Genomic DNA, 13,962 nt, shown 5'->3' with positions numbered 1-13,962 from the left:
AATAAAACAAATATTAAATTTGGACAGAAGGTAGTATCATTGAATGAAAGGGTTTTTCCTATATTAGTAGATGCCACAACAATGTTCATAGTTTTTATTCAATTTTATCTATTTCTATGTCAGTACAAAAGAAGTAGTAATTTTTATTTAGTTTTATCTATTTCTATGTTAGTACAAAAGAAGTAGTTGAAATGGTAGAATGTATGTCCAATGAGACAAACTAACTCACTCACAATAAGTAGCATGAATGTTGAAGGTATCATACTTTAAGCCTCATAGTAACAAAAAAATGACAAGAAATATCAAAGTGTTAGGGCATGAATTTATAAGGTCTAAAAGACTATTCAATAAAATATTATTAAAAATAAAGTATTATTTAGATTTTTTAAAAGAAAAAAAAGAAGGGAAATTAAAATTAAAATAGCTAATAATATTTTTATACACTATTCAATATTCTAGAGTGAATTTTAGATTTTTAAATAGATTACTATTAGAAAAAATTCATGTATTTAAGTTGGTGGAGAAGAAAACTAATATGATTATATTTAAAAATAATTTCGTTCTTTTCAAAATTATATTTTTTAACAAGTGATAAATAGTTGATTTAAAAAAAAACTTAAATATATCATTTTTAAAGAGAAGAGTTTCAACCTCCATAAATAATTTTAAATCAATAAAATAATATGTTGACAAATGTTAAATGTTATTTTAAAAAATTAAAATTTTCAGAAAGACAAAACATAAGTGTAAAATTTTAAAGCAAAAAAAAATTACTAATACATGATTTAAATAAAAGTATTTCTCTAAACTAATCTTTTTTCACTAACCAAATATTATAAAACTCAAAAAAAATCTTAAAATTCAAAAATTAATTTCTAAAACATGACTAACAAAGAAATACTCTCTTTCTTCACCGCAACTATTAATGAGCTCTCAAGAATTATGTGCTTGACAGTGTATCTCTTTGAACTGAGGAGACAAATTTTAACCATCAACAATTGCCCCTATTCAAACAAGAGTTGTAGGGCAAACAAGTTCCTGCCAAAGATTGGTAAAAGAGTTTTTGTTTTGCTCCATTTGCTTTTGGAGAAATAAAGGAAAGGAAATATAATGACTCAATTTCAAGCACTAAGTTTCAGAAGGCTCATCGTTAATTTCACCGCAAGCCAAACCATTTAGATTTGTTGATAAGAAGAAAAATCTTAGGATAAGAAGAATAACCGTGACAAAATTATTGATGCAAACAATTGTCAAACATCAAATTAATATTTTTTAAGCCTGACAAACATAGCCAGTGTGTGGATAGCATGGTCTACTCATGTAATTAGCTTACTCATGTAATTAGCTTATAGACATAGAATTGCACTCAAGACATGAAAGCTATACTCAAAATGCTAGCACTAATAATAGAGCCTCATGATGTCTCTTTTCATGCTATACAATGTCTTGGTTGTGGTGTTAGACTAGCTTGATCTGCTTAGGTAAATAGATTATAGAGAAAGGTTGTTGCATAAGGGACATAATTGTGTGTTATTATTTAGATGATGCAAGTATATTTTTACATATGAAACATGGAAGTTAAAATAAAGACACTAGTTCTTATTAAAATAGAGGCTTAAGAAGATGTTACTTGAGGCAAAGTCACATTGATGCCATGGGATGTCCTAATTACAATGCTAACTTAACTAAATTTTTCCATGCTAAAAAAAAACTCTAGTTTGAGTTTACAAAAAAAAAAAAAAATCATTAAATGCCAACGATATAAGCCCCAGAACAAATATTTTAGAAATGATATAGTGGACACAAACTAAGCCCATGATGTAAGCTATTTTAGAAATTACCTGCATTAAACATGAGCCAAACTTCACTATGCAACTCAACACTAAATTATGGCAAGCTTTAGATACCATGTTTGTGTCAATATACTATTTATGATTTTAAGATCACAAAAGTGGAGGAATCAAACCTTAGCTTTAAGTTCCACAAGAAACATATCAACCACCACTGAAGATTGGACATAATATGTATCAAAATGGAGAGCACCCAAAGCCTGCATCAAATTGAGGAGAAAATCATCTCTCCTAGGACAGTGTATATGTATTGAAACCTTACCTTTTTGGGTGAGAGAAACCTGCACATTTGAAGCTGCACAACAATTTATATGGAATCCTTGAAGATCGTTGAATTTCCTATTCTCCAGTCTTGGATATTTACAAGGTTGCTTTGTGTCTGTTAAGGTCCAACTAAGTTCTCCATCTAAACATTGCACTTTGTTTATGTTTCCATCATGTCTTCCTACTCTGTCATCCATGCACGACGACTTTAGTGAATTTGGATTTCTGGTACCAATTTCTATTTCCATTTCCTGGAAGTTTCCTACTCCTCTACATGCTTCTTAAGTTGTTGTAGATATTCCATGGCATCTTCTAAGATTGATGCCTTATCCATCTGCATTCATATGTTTTGATATAATAAGTACATGTAAAAGGTAATACAAAAATTCTTGAATCTTTAGAGACAAGTTTTGACATGCTTAAGCAAATGGATTTTCAAATCCTTGACACACAAGTACATTCCAAAAATCCAGTGCAAGGTATAAGGTGTTCAGTGTTTGTGTATCCTAGTTATGAATTCATATCCATGTGAAAGAGTTATCTCACTTTACAAAAGAAAACCAAAAAAACTTTGAAATTTAGTTGGGCATAAAACACTTCAAAACTATAAATTCTAAACAAAATGCCCTTCAAAGCATGCAATGTTGAGACTTGTTGATGAGTTTGAAAGCAAAATATGGTTTTAAACTTTTAAGTATAGTTTTTCTAGTGAAAAATCTATAATGCAAGTAAACTATTTTTTGTCAAGATGGTTTGAACTTTCAAATGCCAAAATTTAGTTTATAGTCGTATTTTTTTCAAACATAACAAAAGCTCTGCCGATGAAGAATACAATTTATGGTCTCGAACATAATTTGACAAAAGGTTCTTTACCTTGGTTACAAAGGGAACTAGAAACCAAAGAGTGAAAAACTTCTCATTTTATTTTTCTCTCCGCTTTTGGTCGGCAAGTACATGACTAATTCCTAGATCATCCTACAAATTTTGTAGCTGACTACTTTGCTATCAATGTCATCTTTTGTGATAGAAAGGGGAATTTTTTCTTTGTATCTATTATGAAAATAATGGATTCCAAGTAGGACCTTTTCTAGTAGACTCTAGAGGGCAATCACTGCTTTTCCATTTGGTAAAACAACCTTGACAAACAAGTTGTGGGTGCCTGGTTTTTGTTGGTTTTGGATTAATTGCCCCCAAATTTGTCAATTCACTAGCTTGTTGCTCCAGTATACTGGACAATGCCAAAGAATAGTGAGTGTCATCCAATGACCAAGGTGTTAATTCTAGGATGGTATCAACAAAGCCACTTGAACTTTGATCCAATCCCGGAAGGACATGCATCTCAGGCTCTAAATAATTGCATAGATAAGGGTCAACAATGGACTGAGATATACACTCACTTGAAATACTAGACAGTTGTAGTCCATGATTCATCTCCTCCTGCATATAACCCAACTTTCAAGTGAGGTTGGATCTACATTCACATGCTTACCATTTTACTACTTGTATAGAACCTATTGTTGGAAATATTCAAGACTAAGCTAAGTTGCTAAGAGGGGAGGGGTGAATTAGTAACTTCTAAAACTTCAACAATTTCAACCTTTAATCCAACCATTCAATTAACATTTAATCCATCATATAAATTATGATCTAATTGCATGCATAAGAAACTAAAAGCATTCATAACACTAAGACACAAAGATTTGGTGACCCAAAAACCTTCCAAATAGAAAGTAAAACTAGGGTGGGGATGATACCCACAACTTTAGTACTATAGTATAAAGTTAGCCTGTTAAAGCTTACATTGACCACTTCTAATGATCTGCCCTATTAGGAGCAATGAGGACTACTAGGTCCACCTTGTGAAAGGATTTACAAACATGCAATTAAGTATGCACTTAGTAAAGAGATTTACAAAAGACTGTTAGGTCTACCTTGTGAAAGGATTTGACTGATCTACATATTAGGATGAAACAATAGATGATCTTTGATTTGCAACTTGGCTTGCTAAATGAGATTCCTTTGTGTACCGATCACCTTTCTATGATAGATATGTCTATGTTGCTCCTTATGCTATTATGGGCTTTACAATTCACTCCTTCTTTTCTCTAATGTAATTTGCATTCACATCTCCATATTTTTATATATTGCATTCATCCATGCATTGGATATGATACAATGCATTACATATATATCAATCCAATTATACAAATTACAAAGTCATCCATCATATAAGTTACCACAAATGTTACAAATTCAGCTCACATGAAGACATTTGGGCTTTGAAGACTAACTTGGTGAGGTTCTGATACTTAGCATCCACTATCAATACTAGACATCGTCATGCATTTGATAGACATAGAAGCTCGAGCCATACTGATCACTTCTAAGTAGTCTTGAACTCAGTCTGTAGTGGTGACTTGGTAGACATTGTGAAACTCGTCATATAAACTGAGTCTCTTGATTTACATTGTATGACTTGGTAAACATTCTCACCTCGGGCTTAGTATAAACTAAGTCTCTTGGTTAACACTAGGAAGCTTAGTTAAAAATGGACTCTCATCACATTTGCTGTGAACTTGGTGAACACTGCATTACTCAATAACCACTAAAAAACTCGGCATCAACTGAAATGCACAGTTTACACTACTACTCTTTACATTAACTAAATCTACTCGGTAACCACTAGGATTTGTCCAACGAACTCGGTTGCAACTGTAGAACTCCATGACAATTGAAATACATGGCAAATTCTGTGAATTGTACACTAAGCTCGATAGCTATATACAATTTGAATAAGTGTGTGTCACTAATAACAAATTTGACTGATATGTCAACACCTGTAAGGAATCATTCCTACCTGCCAAAGAAAATTTAGGACCAGCAATTTGTAGCAAAATTGATACCTAAATTGATGTCATTTGCAGCAAAATTCCATGCATGAAGCACTCAATCACTCTTTACAGCATATAGCCTTGCTTGTGTTCTCCACAAAGCCAAGATATTTGTATTTGTCTCACCCGAAACAAATTTGATATGTCCATTTTTTGAAAATATGGTTGGGCTTTCTCAATAGCCATGCATTGCTCTCTTTCCCCTTTTTCCTTAGCCTTCGCCACATTTAAAGTAGTATGTAAAACGTCAAAGTTTAAATAAGGCATGTGGACCCCTGAAATATTGCCATCTTATGCTTGGAAGGAGTGATTTCAGAATATAATTGCATTCCTAACAATCTACCCTCCACTTTGATAATAGTGTTTTGTCTGTTCTCATTATATAGAAATACATTTGTACGCCTTCTGTAAGACCAATCTGAAGTGTACAAAATGTTTTTTTAATATAAGTTTTAGTTAAAAACTTAGTAACCTAATCATTAAGTATAATGCCAAAATAAGAGATACATCCAATCTATGAGCATTTTAATTGGCCCAGTAAATAAGAATGAAAATACACTTTCAGCCACCTATTGAAAACAATATTACCTTGTCAACACCTGTGCTGAAATTCATCCATATGACATGACTGTATTACATGTGTGGCATGCCATTAGTACCTGCATTCCTATTTTTTTGATTAGATACAACAACTCTTGGCTACCAAAATGCCTTTGTATGTACTGCACCTCGTTGACAATTTGAAATTAGATATCGCTTACTGCACCTTCTCATGCCTTGTATTGTGCATAGAGAAACTGAAAATCTCTACTACCTTTGCTTTGGCCAATGGAGGTCTTCCAACGCTTACAAATTAGAGGGGAATGTTAAAGGTCAAACATCTTTTGGTTGTAAACAGTGTATACTAGTTGGGTAAAAATAGATCAAAAAATGTTATTGGTTGTTAGGAGAATGTTTAATCATCATTTAAGAAAATGCCTTGGCAATAGTTCTACCATGGTTGGAACTAATAAGATATCAGACTAAAGGAACAATTTTAGTAATTGAGGCAATTTTAGTAGTATTAATAACTACAATATCATGTAATACAGGAACAAAGTTGAAGGCTATTGAAAAGAGTCTATGGATAATGTATCTCTGCAGTCAAAAGTAACAAAACCAAATAATTCAAAATCCTCAGAAAATAATTTATGTTTGTTGCAGTCAGTACTAGATCATTGTTGATGGAAAGCACTGTCAAAGGCTACTGTGTGTGTACTGTTGGGCACTATGCAATTAGAATCTATGCATTAGGATGAAGAGTCTTCTTGTGAATGTGTAAGCAAAGTTAAAGTTTCAAGAAACTATAATAACAAGTTTAGTAGACAATCATATGATATACTTGAATGTCTTGCACAATTGCAAGTTCTATGGTTGAATGTAGAGTACTAAAAGATTAAATATTGTAGACATTCAATGTTGTTTTTCTCTTTGAATAAAGAAATAAGTTACTTCAATGTCAAGACAAACTCATTAAAAAACCATCATGTTTTTTGGATGCTTAAATGTCCTGCCTTCTGAATCAAAACCTAAATAACATTGATACTTACAACATTCAATCTGCAACTCGGTTAAATAAAAACTACAACGAATAAGTGTTAAGTGTTCCATTTATTCTCATGAGAGATGGATTCATGTTGAATCACTACTCATGAAATATGGGTCAATGAGTTTGACTCAAAATTACACAGTTAAATCCTAATAGCAATATCATAATTTGACTTGTTGTGGAAATTATTTCCTACTTATACAACGAATAAATTATGAGAATTAGCTGCTTGATGATCAGCTTCCCTAATCTGCCCTCTTCCAAAAATTTGCTGGAATAGTCCCCATCTCTATTCAATCAACTTACTATCAAATTTATGTTCGAGGCATGAACTAGAAAACACTAGCCACTGTGGAACATTTGTCTAACATGCACAATGCCACTACAAAATTTGGAAGACACACATTACAACCTTTTTCTATGCTATTTTTTACAATGAGAAATGTAAAATGCTACTAGGAAAAAGGACAAACACTAATAAGAAAAAAGATATTAAATTCCAAAAATTCATCTTAATAAAAAATATTCTAACAACCTTAGGATAATATGATTATGTTGCCGATTTCACACATTCCAGAGCAACAACTAATACAAATTGAATGATTGGAAACTATTGCCTCCACCTATTTATAGGCGGGACTAATAATAATAATAGCAAAGCTATTTAAAACTTCACATAGAACACTTATAGTCTTAAGGAAGATAAACAACTTTCTTCCTTTAATATGACATCTCTTGATCTAAACTCTCCAACTACAATTTCTAGGTCAATTAAAATAACTTATAAACTCTACTCAAACTAAAGAGTAATTTCATACAAGGCCTATCACTAGGGCACCATGCTTTTCAACTGTTGCATTTTTTTTTGTTTTATTTCAAACAAAAGATTTATTTAGTTTTAAATAATTTATTTAACAATTTTTTTCATTAAATTTAATACTATATAACATTAAAAATTATAATATCTTATGTTAATAACACAAGGTAGGGACTAGATAATTCCATGCATGAACCACTCAATCACTCTTTACGGCATATAGCCTTGCCTGTGTTCTCCACAAAGCCAAGATATTTGTATTTGCCTTGCCCGAAACAAATTTGATATGTCCATTTTTTGGATGCTTAAATGCCCTGCCTTCTGAATCAAAACCTAAATAAGATTCTTCGGATTGGTCTTGCAGAAGGCGTACAGTCAAATTTGTTTCGGGCGAGGCAAATACAAATATCTTGGCTTTGTGGAGAACACAAGGAAGGCTATATGCCGTAAAGAGTGATTGAGTGCTTCATGCATGGAATTTTGCTGCAAATGACATCAATTCTGGTATCACAATCTAGTTCCTAGGTTTAAATTCAACTTAAGATTTTGTTGTACAGATTATGAAATAAGCAATACCCAAATTGTTTTGACTACCAGGGTTTATATTTTGGTGCAAACTATCATATGTGGACAATTTTTACCAAATTCTGAAGATTTGTTTCTTCATTTGCAAACATTTTATAGAAAAGATAACTCTCCTAGAGCTCTTGTTGTTGTTGTTGTTATTATTAATTCTCTTATTCAATTTGTTAGGTACTTGTACTTCCTTTTGCTTCTTTGTTTATTCCATTCTTGCTTCTAGTAAGTCTTGTTCCTAGTTATTTTTCTAGCCTGCTCTTGGGTGGGCCTTGGTCAACTCTCGATCTTTGTGCCCTCCTTCTTCCACTTCTTTATATTTCCTCTTATGTCCACTTCTGTGTTTCATTTGAAACGTTGATAGTAAAAAAATCTTACACAATTGAATCTAGAAACTATAAAGCACACTCTCTAATAGCATATGAGATAGGAGAAGAGTAATCCTTGTCACCTTCTACCTACCAAGTGAAACTTTCACCAATTGAACTAAGCCCTCAATCCATAACATACTACCTTAAATTTAGCACTATATATAAGATAGATGAGATTATTTTATAAATGAAATCTCTTCAAATTTTGACAAAGATTATCGTCCATTCCAAGACCACTCCAAATTAAATTCATTGTATTTTAACATATGAAGTGACACCATACATTCATATTCACATCCATTCTCCTTGAAAGCAAGTTCTTCTAGATGTCATGACAAGTAATGATGTAAATTTTCCCATTTTTTATGAATAATAAAATCAAAACATGAAAATGGAAATAAACGCAAGGAGATTCCCAACCGTGTCCTTTCCCCCACACTTTGTATCCCAACTTTTTCATTTACCCTAAATGCCATATAACAAGTAAAACTGAATCAGATGGCTCTTGCATACTGATATGGGCTTATTAGGAATAGCTGTTCATTCAGCAGGAGCTGCAATTCTCTGTCTTCAGAAAAAGCCCAGTTAAACATGGCTTCTGTACTTGCAGAGGCAGTTGTGTGAGAAGTTTGTGAAATAGCCATTCAACAAGCAGTTAATGAGTCGAGCATAGTTTTGAACTTCACAGAAGATTTGAATGGTTGGAGAACCAAATAGAGCAAATTAATTGTTTTGAGTGAAGCTGATGAGAAGACCCGTAGACAGAAGTAGTCTGTGGAAAAATGGCTTCAGAGAGTGCGTGACGTTGCCGGGGAGGCAGAGGACATACGTCAGATATGTGCTTTGGATCCTATGTATGCTATTCAGCCTCAAATTTGCACTTTGAGTTGTAATCAATTGATTCTTCGCCATCAAATGGGCAGAAGGATTCGAAATGTGAAAGCCCGAATGAGATCTGTTATTGCAGATGGAAACCGATCGAATGTAGCTCATAACACGGTGTCTAACATTGGAGGAGGAGAATCGTCAAGTGGATCTCAGAGACGGCAATTTAAGAGGTTAAATCTCCTGCCCAGTGATTCGAAACCAGTCGGGATAGAGCCTCAGCATGTGGTGAATTTGCTGGAAAACCCTAAAAATTTCCAATTATTGCAGTTGTTGGAATGGGAGGAATGGGCAAAATCTATCTTCTTCAGCATGTCTACAACAGCGTCGTAAGCTGAAAAAAGTAGCTACTCCTAGCGACACTGTCATGAATATTCTCAAGGTGAGTTACCACTCTCTGCCTGCACATTTAAAGGCTTGTTTTGCTTATTTTTCTTTCTTTCCCGAGGATGAGCAAATAGAGTGTGAGTATCTCGTATATCTATGGATGGGAGAAGGATTTGTTCCAGCAGGAGAGAACCCATGGGATTGTTTAGATCAGCTGGCCAATCTCTGTCTGGTTGAATTGTGGGAAGAATGGAATTTGATATAATATTGTAAAATTCATGATCTATTGCTGGATTTGGTCATACTTATATCCAGAGAAAATAAATGTGCATTCCATGTTGAGGAGGCTTTTTCCAAATTGCACTCTGTGAATACAAGTTGCGGTCACTGGTTTTGTCTATTGTTGGCCAGGAGATATATAGATGAGCATGTTATCTTAAAGAAGTGGTATGTTTCTTCCACACATATCCGCACGCTATCAATAGCAAAATTGGAAGAAGCATTCCAACAATGTTGATTGGTAGAATGGGAGTTCTGCGGGTTCTTGATTTGAGCTATACAAATATCTTCACATTGCCTGCTTGTGTTGGAAAGATGAAACTCCTCAAAGTGTCGAATTTGAGGAGGACAGAGATTAAGAAGGTACCGGAGTGTGTGAGATGTCTTATGAGTCTCTCTTTTCTTGATGTGTCTGATTGTCATGGATTAGAGCCTTAGGCGCCCAAATGGATAAGTGATCTCAGGTGTCTTTGGCATTTGAAAGGCCGATTTCAGGGAATGCCAAAGGGTATTTCAAAGCTGGAGTCGGTGCAAACACTAAGAGGATCATTCTTTCTGTTATCCCTATCCGTGGAAGAGGATGGTCTGTTAAGGTTAGAGGATGTTGGCAAGATGATTAAGATTGAGGAAATAAAGTTTCAAGTTGAGCATGAATCGCAGTTGAAGAGGATAGAAGAAGGGATCCTTTAACCCTTGCTCAAGATGCGCTGGCTGGAAGTTGGAAACGAGATTTTTGGCATGCAGGGTGGACCAGAATCGGATCTTCCACAGTTTCGGAGAGAATGAATGCAATGAAAGATTTGGAGCATCTTACACCAAGGAAATTTGTGGTGCCAAGTTGGATATGTAGTTTGGTAAATCTCATGTTTATCTGTTTAAGGGATTGTTGTTGTAGTAATTACCCAGAACTCCAAGGAATGCCCAATCTGGTGACTTTGTCCTTCAGATGGAATGGAAACTTCAGAGAATTGCCAAATGAGGTTGGAAAGTCGGGAGGTTTTCCACACCTACACTTCCTTGATATAAGGGGATTCCCTGAATTGGAGGAGTTTCCAAAACAGACGATGGAGCCATGGCACGCCTTGAGAATTTCTGTCTACAAGAGTGTAGGAGGATGAATAAAGTGGGAGACAGATTGGAGCAGCTCAAAAGACTCAAGGAATTCAGGTGCTGGAACACAGGGACTGATGAATTTAGGGAGATGTTCAAGGAAGACAGGATATATTGGAAAAACATCAAAGCCATCAATCCCCGCATAGTTATTAATTGTGCCTTTGATTATTATTATGGATGCAGAATTTGTTGTGTAGAGATCAATTTAAGAAATTGATTAATGGCGATACAATTGTCTATAATCAAATGCATTCGTAGAAGTACAATAAAATGTATAATGTGAAATCCATGAACAATTCTAGTCCAAATTGTTTTAAAAAATAAATTGGACAAAACAATAATTTAAATGATTTTACATCAACTTGATTGCCAAAGTTTGGACAAAATGTTTGAACTTCGTTAGAAATACATTCAGATCAAATAAACTCTGATTTCCAAGTCAAATATCAAAGATTTACGTTTCACCTGTTATCAATACATTGAAGCAGCTGTAGGGGATTATTTTCAGTTCTTCCCATTTTTTACCAATTCCTGCTTTGGTAGGGTTCCAAAGCATTTTTTCTTTAAACTCTGACTATTTTTTCCTCATCAGCTTTGTTGGTAGAATGGCGCAATTTATCCAGAATCTTGAGGTAAGTCGCCCTGGTTTCAGTTAATGAGTTTTTGGGAATGTGTATTGGAGAGTTATTAGAGAAATAACAAGGGCTGTAGTGCAGCAGTTGTCCCGGCCAAATGCTGATATGACAATGCTAGATCTAATTGAAATAGATAAGTGCAGGGCATGTATGGTTGAATTGGGTTGAATCGAAGGTTGATGCTAAACATGCATGTTGCACTTAGAACTAATGTGCTAACACTTACTAGAGATTGTGATTCCATCATATGTCAGTTGGCACAAAAGAAGAGTGATGAATTTCAAACATAGTGGATGATTGTCCCATATTTCTCTAGCATAGTTTCAACTAGTTCCGGAGTATGTCATGCATTAAAAATTATAATTCTCTGGTTGTGCATATTTTGATAATTTTTATATTTTGAATTTTTTTATAATTCGTTAAATTTGATTTCATGAGCCTCATTGTAAGTGCAAGTATCAATGACCTCTAGATTGTAATCAGACATCAACTAAAAGCATACAAAACGAAAACTTTATCCTGACAGCTGCAGAGCAATAGAATGGCCATGCTAAATGGCAAAAGTTAATCTGGTCATGTTGATAAGAAGGGAGGAATAAAAAATGGGGCATATTGCTGTGTTGATCATGACATAATAAAATGACATGACTTAAAATCTAAAGTGTTTATAAAGAATCCAAATAACTAGTTATTAAAACAATTAAATACAGATTGATTGCTTGCATGTGAAAGTGCAAAATACTAATTCCCAGGTGTGGAAGTGGCAGTGAAGAGATCAAAATCAACTTCAGAATAGCTTTGCGCAGACCCAACAGATACTAGTATGGAAGAAATGACTAGGAACAAAGCAAACTCTAGTTTCCCTTCTGTGGATGCAAACACTTTGCATTGTCAATGCATCACTTTGGCACCCAGCTTTCATTATTTCATTACCAGGTTCATCATTTTTTATTTGATGAGGGCACAATGCAAAATCCCCGCATATAAGTAAAGAGAAAAATATCTGAGCCAAAGAATGCTTGTGGTATTTGATCTGTACTCTTTCTAGAAACTGAATATTTGTATTAAAAAAGTATATGCTTGCCACAACCTTTTGAAATGAACACTCAAGCCTCCATCCCCATCTAGAAACATAATAGCCTCCATCCCCATCTAGAAACATAATAGTACCATGAAATGATACAAGAGCAGGCTTGTTAGATATTGTAATGCATGACAGATATTGTAATGCATGACGCACCCATTGCACGAACTTTTGCACGAGACTGTTCTTCCATGTCTGGGGTAACAACACGTAGTAAAAAAGTCTTGCATTCCTAATGTCTCTTCCCAAAGGCAAAGTTCATCATCCCAGTTTACTTCCCTCTATAGGATAACTATCTAAGAGATACTCACGGTCGCCCTCTAAGGCATAGGACTAGATTATATTGTAGCCAATGAGTTTATATGGTCATAAATATGTCATTTTGAAAAAAGATGCAACCATAATAACCAAACCTTGTGCATTGATGCATCTTATGGCTGTTCTCAATTCTGTCCTTAAGATGCACCAATGCATATATTATGGATGTATTGGTGTGTCCAAGGGACTGAAGAGCTATTGCCCAATCTACCACTAACTTCAAAGATTTGCAATATTGATGAACTATAGTCGAAACCATTATTTCAATATAGATACATTGCAACTATGCACAAACAATTTTTTTTAGCTCAAGCATCCCTTCCTCAATAAGTGGCCCAGTCTCTGATTTGCCTCTGTCGCAACAATAGGGTAAATTCGTTGTTTGTGAAATGTTTCAACAGCTGTATAAGACATCTGTGAAATATAATATCTCATATGCATCGGTGCATCCAAGCTGTTTCCAAATTATCATTCACTTTAAAGATTTACAATATTGGTAAACCATATTCAAAACCATTAATTCAATATACATAGATCGAAAACATGCCCAAACAGTTTTTAGTAGCTCATGCATGACTTCCTCAGTAAGTGACAGTCTCCTCAGCGGCAATAAAAGGATAAGTTTTGCAATGTTTCAACAGCTGTATGAGACCTCTGCACAACATAATATATTTCATTATGTATTAGTACATCCTAAGAACTGAATAATTGTAATGATCTACAACTTGCTTCAAAGATTTACAATATACATAAACCATAGTCAAAACCATTAATTCAATATAGATAGATGACAAACATGCACTATCATTTGTTAGTCGCTTCTACATCCCTTCATCAGTAAGTGGCTCAGTCTCCTCTAAAGCACTAACAGGATTAGTTAGCTGTTCGTGCAATGTTTCAAGAGCTGTATAGGGCCTCTGCGGCACATATGTATCTCATTATTAAAATCTGATTCTAACCTTCA

At 34.2% G+C, this 13,962-nt stretch overlaps 2 pseudogenes; one reads left to right on the top strand and one right to left on the bottom strand.

The window, feature by feature from the left end:
* Window positions 1–1,960: 1,960 nt before the first annotated feature.
* Window positions 1,961–5,272, bottom strand: LOC149575531 (transcription factor BHLH42-like; annotated as a pseudogene).
* Window positions 5,273–8,781: 3,509 nt separating this feature from the next.
* Window positions 8,782–11,322, top strand: LOC149575530 (putative disease resistance protein At1g59780; annotated as a pseudogene).
* The last annotated feature ends 2,640 nt before the right edge of the window (window positions 11,323–13,962 follow it).

This window comes from Cupressus sempervirens, chromosome 2 (assembly GCF_028749045.1).
Source record: "Cupressus sempervirens isolate cs-2001-9-10 chromosome 2, ASM2874904v1, whole genome shotgun sequence".
NCBI classification, from domain to species: Eukaryota; Viridiplantae; Streptophyta; class Pinopsida; order Cupressales; family Cupressaceae; genus Cupressus; species Cupressus sempervirens.
Note: the sequence above shows the minus strand (reverse complement) of the source record. Positions and strands in the feature narration are given on the sequence as shown.